At 34.2% G+C, this 6,948-nt stretch overlaps 1 long non-coding RNA gene across 1 annotated transcript; it reads right to left on the reverse strand.

Annotated features, from left to right (window-relative positions):
* Positions 1–2,834: 2,834 nt before the first annotated feature.
* Positions 2,835–5,539, reverse strand: LOC131382736 (uncharacterized). Its single transcript, XR_009212333.1, has 3 exons — positions 5,376–5,539; positions 3,125–3,233; positions 2,835–3,013 (listed from the first exon to the last, which is right to left on the reverse strand). It is a non-coding gene; the product is annotated as an uncharacterized LOC131382736 (long non-coding RNA).
* Between the last annotated feature and the right edge of the window lie 1,409 nt (positions 5,540–6,948).

The raw sequence follows: 6,948 nt of genomic DNA on the forward strand, positions 1-6,948 counted from the left end.
AACAGAGTTGACAAAAATAAGCAGTGGAGAAAGGACTTTCTATTCAATAAATGGTGCTAGTTTTACTGGCTAGCCATATGCAGAAGAATGAAACTGCACCCTTGCCTTTCATCGCAGGTAAAAATTGTCTCAAGATGAATGTAAGACCTAAAACTATAAAAGTGCTAGAAGAAAACCTAGGACATACCACTCTTGACATTAGCCTTGGCTAAGAATTTATGAGTAAGTCCTCAAAAGTAATTGCAACACAAAAATTACAAAAAATAAAAATTGACAGTTGGGACCCTAAAGAGCTTTTGCACCTCAAAATAAACTATCAACAGAGTAAACAGATAACCTATGGAATGGAAGGAAATATTCATAAATTATGCAACTGACAGAAATCTAATATCCAGAGCCTCTAAGGAACTTAAACAATTCAAAAGTGAAAAAACAAATAAGCTCATTGAAAAGCGAGCAGAGGACATGAAGAGACAGTTCTCAAAGGAAGACTTACAAGCTGCCAACAAACATATGACAAATGCTCTGCATCACTAAGCATAAGAGAAATACAAATCAAAACAAATATGAGATACTTTCTTACATCAATCAGAATGTTATTATTAAAAAGTCAAAAAATAACAGATGTTGATGATATACTTTGAATATATATCCCCACAATATCTCCTGTAAAACTGTAATCCCCGATGTTGGAGGTGGGACCTGGTTGGAGGTGTTTGGGTTATACAGGCTGATTCCTCATGGCTTGGTGCTGTCCTCATGACAGTGAGTGAGCTCTTATGAGATCTGATCATTTATCATTTAAAATGTGTGCCACTTCCGCACCTCTCTCTTGCTTCCACTCTGCCATGTGAGATCCTTGCTCCAGCTTTACCTTTCACCATGAGGCCTCCCTAGAAGCTGAGAAGATGCTGGTGCTGTGCTTCCTGTGCAGCCTGCAGAACCATTAGCCAGTTAAATCTCTTTTTTAAAAAAATTACCCAATGTCAGGTATTTATTTATAGTAATACAGGAACAGCCTAACACAGTTGGCGAGGCTGTGGAGAAAAGGGAATGGTTATATACTCTGGGTTTGAATGTAAATTAGTTCAGCCTCTGTGGAAAGCAGTTTGGAGATTTCCCAAAGAACTCAGAACTACTGTTAGACCCAGCATTTACATTACTAGGGATACACACAAAGGAAAATAAATCATCCTACAAAAAAGGGACACATTAATTTGTGTGTTCCATCATAGCACTATGCACAAAAGCCAAGTGTATTAGTCTGTTTTTCACACTGCTATGAAGTACTGCCTGAGACTGGGTAATTTATAAATGAAAAAGGTTTAATTAACTCACAATTCAGCATAGCTGGGGAGGCTTCAGGAAACTTACAATTATGGTAGAAGACAAATGGGAAGCAAGGCACCTTTTTCATAAAGAGGCAGGAAGGAGAATGAACTCAGAAGGAACCACTATACACATATAAAACCATCAGGTCTCATGAGAACTCACAAGCTTCGCGAGAACAGCACGGGGGAAACCGCCCCCGTGATTCAACTACCTCCACCTGGTCTCTCCCTTGACACGTGGGGATTAAGAGGATTACAATTCAGAATGAGATTGTGGATAGGGAAACAGCCAAACCTTATCATCAAGACATGGAATCAACCTAAGTGTCCATAGATTGGATAAAGAAAATGCAGTACATATACACCATGGAATACTACACAGCCATAAAACAAAAATGAAATCATGTCCCTTACAGCAACATGGATGCAGCTGGAGACCATTATCCTAAGCAAATGAATACAGGAAGAGAAAAACCAAATACTGCATGTTCTCACTTATAAGTGGGAGTTAATCACTGGGTACACATGGACATAAATATGGGAACACTAGCACTGGGAACTACTATAGAGGGAAGAGTAGGAGTGGGTCAAGGTCTTGAAAAATACCTGTTAGGTACTATGCTCACTATCTGGGTGATGGGATCAGTCATATCCCAAAACTCAATGTCACACAATATACCATGTCTCTAACCTGCACATGTGCCCCCTGAATCTAAAACAACAGTTGAAAGCATAAAACATAAAATAAAATAAACCTTCAATTGGCATGATAAATGCTAAAAATTAAACATCAGGGGAAACTGTGTGAGGAGCATATGGGGATATTCTGTATTACCTTGGCAACCTTTCAGCAAATTTAAATTTATTTCAAAATAAAAATTCATACTAAAATTACCCCTGCTAAAATTTTAATTAACAATATTTATAATTTAAAAAAGGAAATTAAATGTGTTTCAAGAATAAGGAGACACTGACATCCTTCTTCTTCCATTCTGAAGAAGATCATAAAACATAAGCACTTGTGCCTGCCCCAAAACTGGATCAAAAGGTGAACACACAGATCTATTAATCACTCATCTAAAATTCTCAAATGCTAAGATATTCCATAGACTCTAAAGTCAGACCTAAATCCTACCTCAAAGGACTTGAACAAGAAGTTCCAAGAAAAAAATTGCAACAGATGTTTTAGGAGAAAATATGCATAATTTATAGGTCAACAAGGATAAGTAAGAGACAGATAGCCTGAATTCCCACTAATGGAAATATTAAAAAGAAACAATGAAAGAAAAGTATATACTTACCTGTACAAATGAAATTGTAAACTAAAGAGAATTTCAGTTTAGCAGATTAAAGCTGAAGTCTTGACTCAAATTTCCATTTGGTCTAAAACCACAATGGAATATGGAGACTGAAAAAAAAGCCCAAGTAAATGAGACACATTTCTGTGGAAGGAGTTAGATGATTTTATTTTTTTTTAACAGAGTAACCCTGAAGAAGGGAGCTTGAATAATCCTGAAGGTCAGGGAGCAAAGTAAAGAGTAAAGGGGCATCCACTGGAGATTTTCTTCTTCTGAATGCCTTGGGTTTTAAGTATATCCTTTTATGAGATGCAAGGGATGTTGGGTTGTAGGCAGAGCTGGACATCTTTCCTTCTTATTTTCTAATTCTTTTCAGAAGTTGCCCTAATCATTTAGAAAGGAGACTTGCATGAACCTGAAAGTTGCAGAGTTTGCTTTGTAAAGAATAAGAAACACTAGTATCAAAGATCAAATAAAGAAGGCTGATTGCTTTACCCATTATTCAGGCAGAGAAGGAAAGTAGTGAACTCTCTGGGCCATGTCTAGGTTCAAGGAGGAGACAGGTGAAAGCCCAGAGAACCTAACAGTGGAGAATTTCTTGACCCTGGAGGAAAAAAGGTTCCCTGTGAAGGAGATTCAAAAAGTAAAATGGAAAGGAAACAGTGTAAATATGTCCTCTCCACACAAACACTGGCTCACTGAGGGAAATGAGAGTCTTCCTGATCTCCAAGGTTTCAGAAAATATAAAGTATCTACCTGCAAATCAGTTATGCCCCTAACCCAATGCTAATGAATGTACTTTCTACGGAGAGATCTCTCTGCAATAACCATGGAGAACTAAAAACTAAACCTAAATCATAAAAAGAGTTTAGGCACATATTAGAAGTGTTTTAGAGACAATGTCTTTGACAGCATGGTTGTACATAAATCAGCCAGAACTTTTCATGACCCCATGCATTAGCTGATATTCCAAGATGTCCATGCATCAGCCATGAATCTCCTTCTGGCCACTGGAGCCATTCCTTGTCTTCATAAATACCTTCCATTACTTTCAGGTTTCTTGTGTCCATAGCCAAATGACTGAGTTAAACTCTGAAAAACTTGTATTAGGAGCAACCTTGATTCTTACCAAAAACAATACTGCATTTCAAGAAGATGAAACTTTTTATAAGGTAAATTATAAAATTTTGCACTGCTTTCTATACTTGTAGCGGGAGCACCCTTGATTCTTACCAAAAACAATACTGCATTTCAAGAGGACGAATCTTTTTATAAGGTAAATTATAAAATCTTGCACTGCTTTCTATACTTATAAATATTTTGCATATATGTCATTATAGCAAATAACAATTTTTAGAAATAATTAAAGTCTCAAAGTGTTCCTTTCTTGAAGTCAGCAGCAGTTACAATTTGTTGTAACTATGAAAACTGAATAATATTTTATTCATTTTAAGTATTGAAGGTCATATAAGTCTCTGGACTTACTGCATTTTATCTAAAACATGTATTTTCATTTGGGAAATGGAGAATTACTTCTTTATTAATCTAAGCATGTCTATGCTTTTAGAATGTGAGGCAGGGCTCTGCAATTTTCTTACAAGAGGCTAAACAGAATGGAAAGCAAAATCAACAAAAGGAAAAGAGACTGAGAAGAAAATTATACATGTTGTTTATAACTTTGGTGATAACAAGTTACTTTTAAAGATGCCTGTGCGTATACACTATCTTCCAACTGTTTCAGATGTAAATATATTAAAACAAGCATTTTAACCTCAGATAAATAAAAAAGACACATAGTTAGGCATCTTTACAATTACAAACTGCTGCTTATTCTTATCCATGCTCCTAAAATGCCTTATAATATCTGGTGTCACTGCCTTGGATTATAAGTCCAAAACAGAGTTTTCTTTTTTTAATAGATAATATTATAAAGGTGATTTTCTAAGTGTACACGGCCTCTTTAGGAAGATAGCAGTATAGCTCAGATGTATGCTTTATAGAGCAGAGATTTTAAGCCATAAACTCATCATTGATGTCTTACAGCCGGATTTAATTACCATCCTGAATTTTGATTATTTTTTCCTTGCTTTAAACGAATCACACATAAAAGTATGCCTACATGATATATAGTTTTTCTTGTTTTTGAAATGTATACAAATAGTCTCCTATTATAAATTAATTTATTTATTTAAATTTTATTTATTTAAATTTATTTATTTATTCCTGGACGTGCTTTCTTGACTCAGTCAAGGCCAAAATGAAAGCAATTATTTTAGAGACCTATATAAAATACATGCTTATTTAGCTGAGATTTGCTTCAAAAACTCAAGTAAAATAAAGAGCTCCATGTAAAAATGGTGATATTTGTGTTTAATGAGCCTTAATTCATCTCATATATGTATACGTATATGCACACACATAATTTCATACACTATGTAATTTTACAATCTTTACTGTCACCAAAATTTACCTATTTTATCTTGTATTCTACCAGAGTCCTATTACATGGAAATTGTGAAGTTCACAGCAATATAACTGCTATAAGTTGTTAATCACATATAATACATTAAGCATTGTGTTGGGTAATTGGCATTCTTTTATCTCTTAATTTAATGAAAATTGTATTAGTTAGGATAGGCAATAATGTGTTATGGTAACAAATATAAAACATCAGAAGCCTAAAATAACAAAAATTATATATTGTTATTCACTCTCAATGTCCAAATTGTTCTGCTATTATACTCACTCAAGGATGTAGGTTGACAGAGCTAATAATGACACACTCAAAAGAGGGAAGGAAAACATCATAAATAATACACTGGATCTTATATTTCTCATTCAGAGGTGACCTCCACGAGTTCACTTTTAATCACAAATATTATGGTCATCTATCACTTGAAAAACAAAAACACAGAAGTATCATCCTGTCATGTGTCTGCAAAGAAAATGAGAAATATTTGGTAACAGGAATAATGACTAACCTCTCTCAAAAAAAATTTTACAAGAGAGCCACTACCATCATTTGTGAAATAAAGAAACAGAAGCTCAAAAAAGTAAGTAACATTAATAATTGACATGAAGTAATTAATCCAGTAATGCTAAAAACTGAATACTAATCCATTTCTAAAACCTTTATTTTTTTCTATTATTAATATTTTAATTGGAACTTAAAGATAAAACATTAGACTAATCATCAACAGTTTATGATACACTATCACCATTAGCAAATAAATGGTGCTTTTCTTAAAGGTATTTATTCGTACAGTGTAATGAATATTAAAAATTTGCTTAAACCAAGAATTAGAGTATTACTGACTCTATTCATCTGCATGTGTCTATTCTCCCATTCCCCTATCTCTCTACCCTCAGAGATAATCACTTTCCCATAGGCCAGACAAGAGCCGATCTTGCAAGCAGACCTTTCTAAGTGCAGCAGTCTCAGGTCTCTTTTCTGCACACTGTAAAACTAAATTGTATTTCATTTGCATATATCACATTTTCCTTCCTAATATGAATTAATAAATATCATGAATGATGTTGACAAGCCATGAAACAATTTTATATAAATACACTTTCTAGAAGCCATATATAATAGCAAATGAAGTGGGTTTAAGATTTTAGGTTAGGTCTCTGAAATGTACAAACAGAAAGAAGGGGAAAGAGCAGAATTGAAAGAAGAACATGGGCAGGAGGTCACGTCACCAGCATAGCATTCCCAGTTAGCGTTCTAGAGCTAATGACTGGTATGACAGAATAGGCAAACAATCCCAAATCTATAAAATATAACATTGCTAAATTCTTTATTTTTATAACTTATAGATAAGAACATTAATTTCCAATATACCATTGCCCTATTATTTTCTAGTACTAGAAAACACAACAGAATTTTCAAATGCTTTACACAACATCATATCAAGGCAAACTATAGCCATATCGAGACATACTCATGATGTAATACAAGTAAACAAGACGTCAGTAAGTTGTGATTCTTCCAAGTATATAAAAGCCTTTCAAACTTTTATGGCATAGCATACCTTCTTTCCTTTTTTGAGCTAAAATTTTCTACTCTGTATCACTATATCTATTCCTCTGTCTGTCCTACTCCTAGTCAAGACCCAATTAAGAATCAATCTCTAAAAAAAAAAAAAAAATTAGTGAGGCTAGCTGAAGAATGATTTAGTTACCTATTTTGAGCTCCCATCATCTTCTTGGAACATATTTTGATAGATATATGAGTTTTCTTGTCAGTATCCCTCACTATGCTGTAAAATCTATAAGAGAGATGTTAGTTTTCTATCACTATTGTAACAATCACCACA

The sequence above is a fragment of the Hylobates moloch genome, unplaced genomic scaffold, assembly GCF_009828535.3.
Source record: "Hylobates moloch isolate HMO894 unplaced genomic scaffold, HMol_V3 SCAFFOLD_2601, whole genome shotgun sequence".
Lineage (NCBI taxonomy): Eukaryota > Metazoa > Chordata > Mammalia > Primates > Hylobatidae > Hylobates > Hylobates moloch.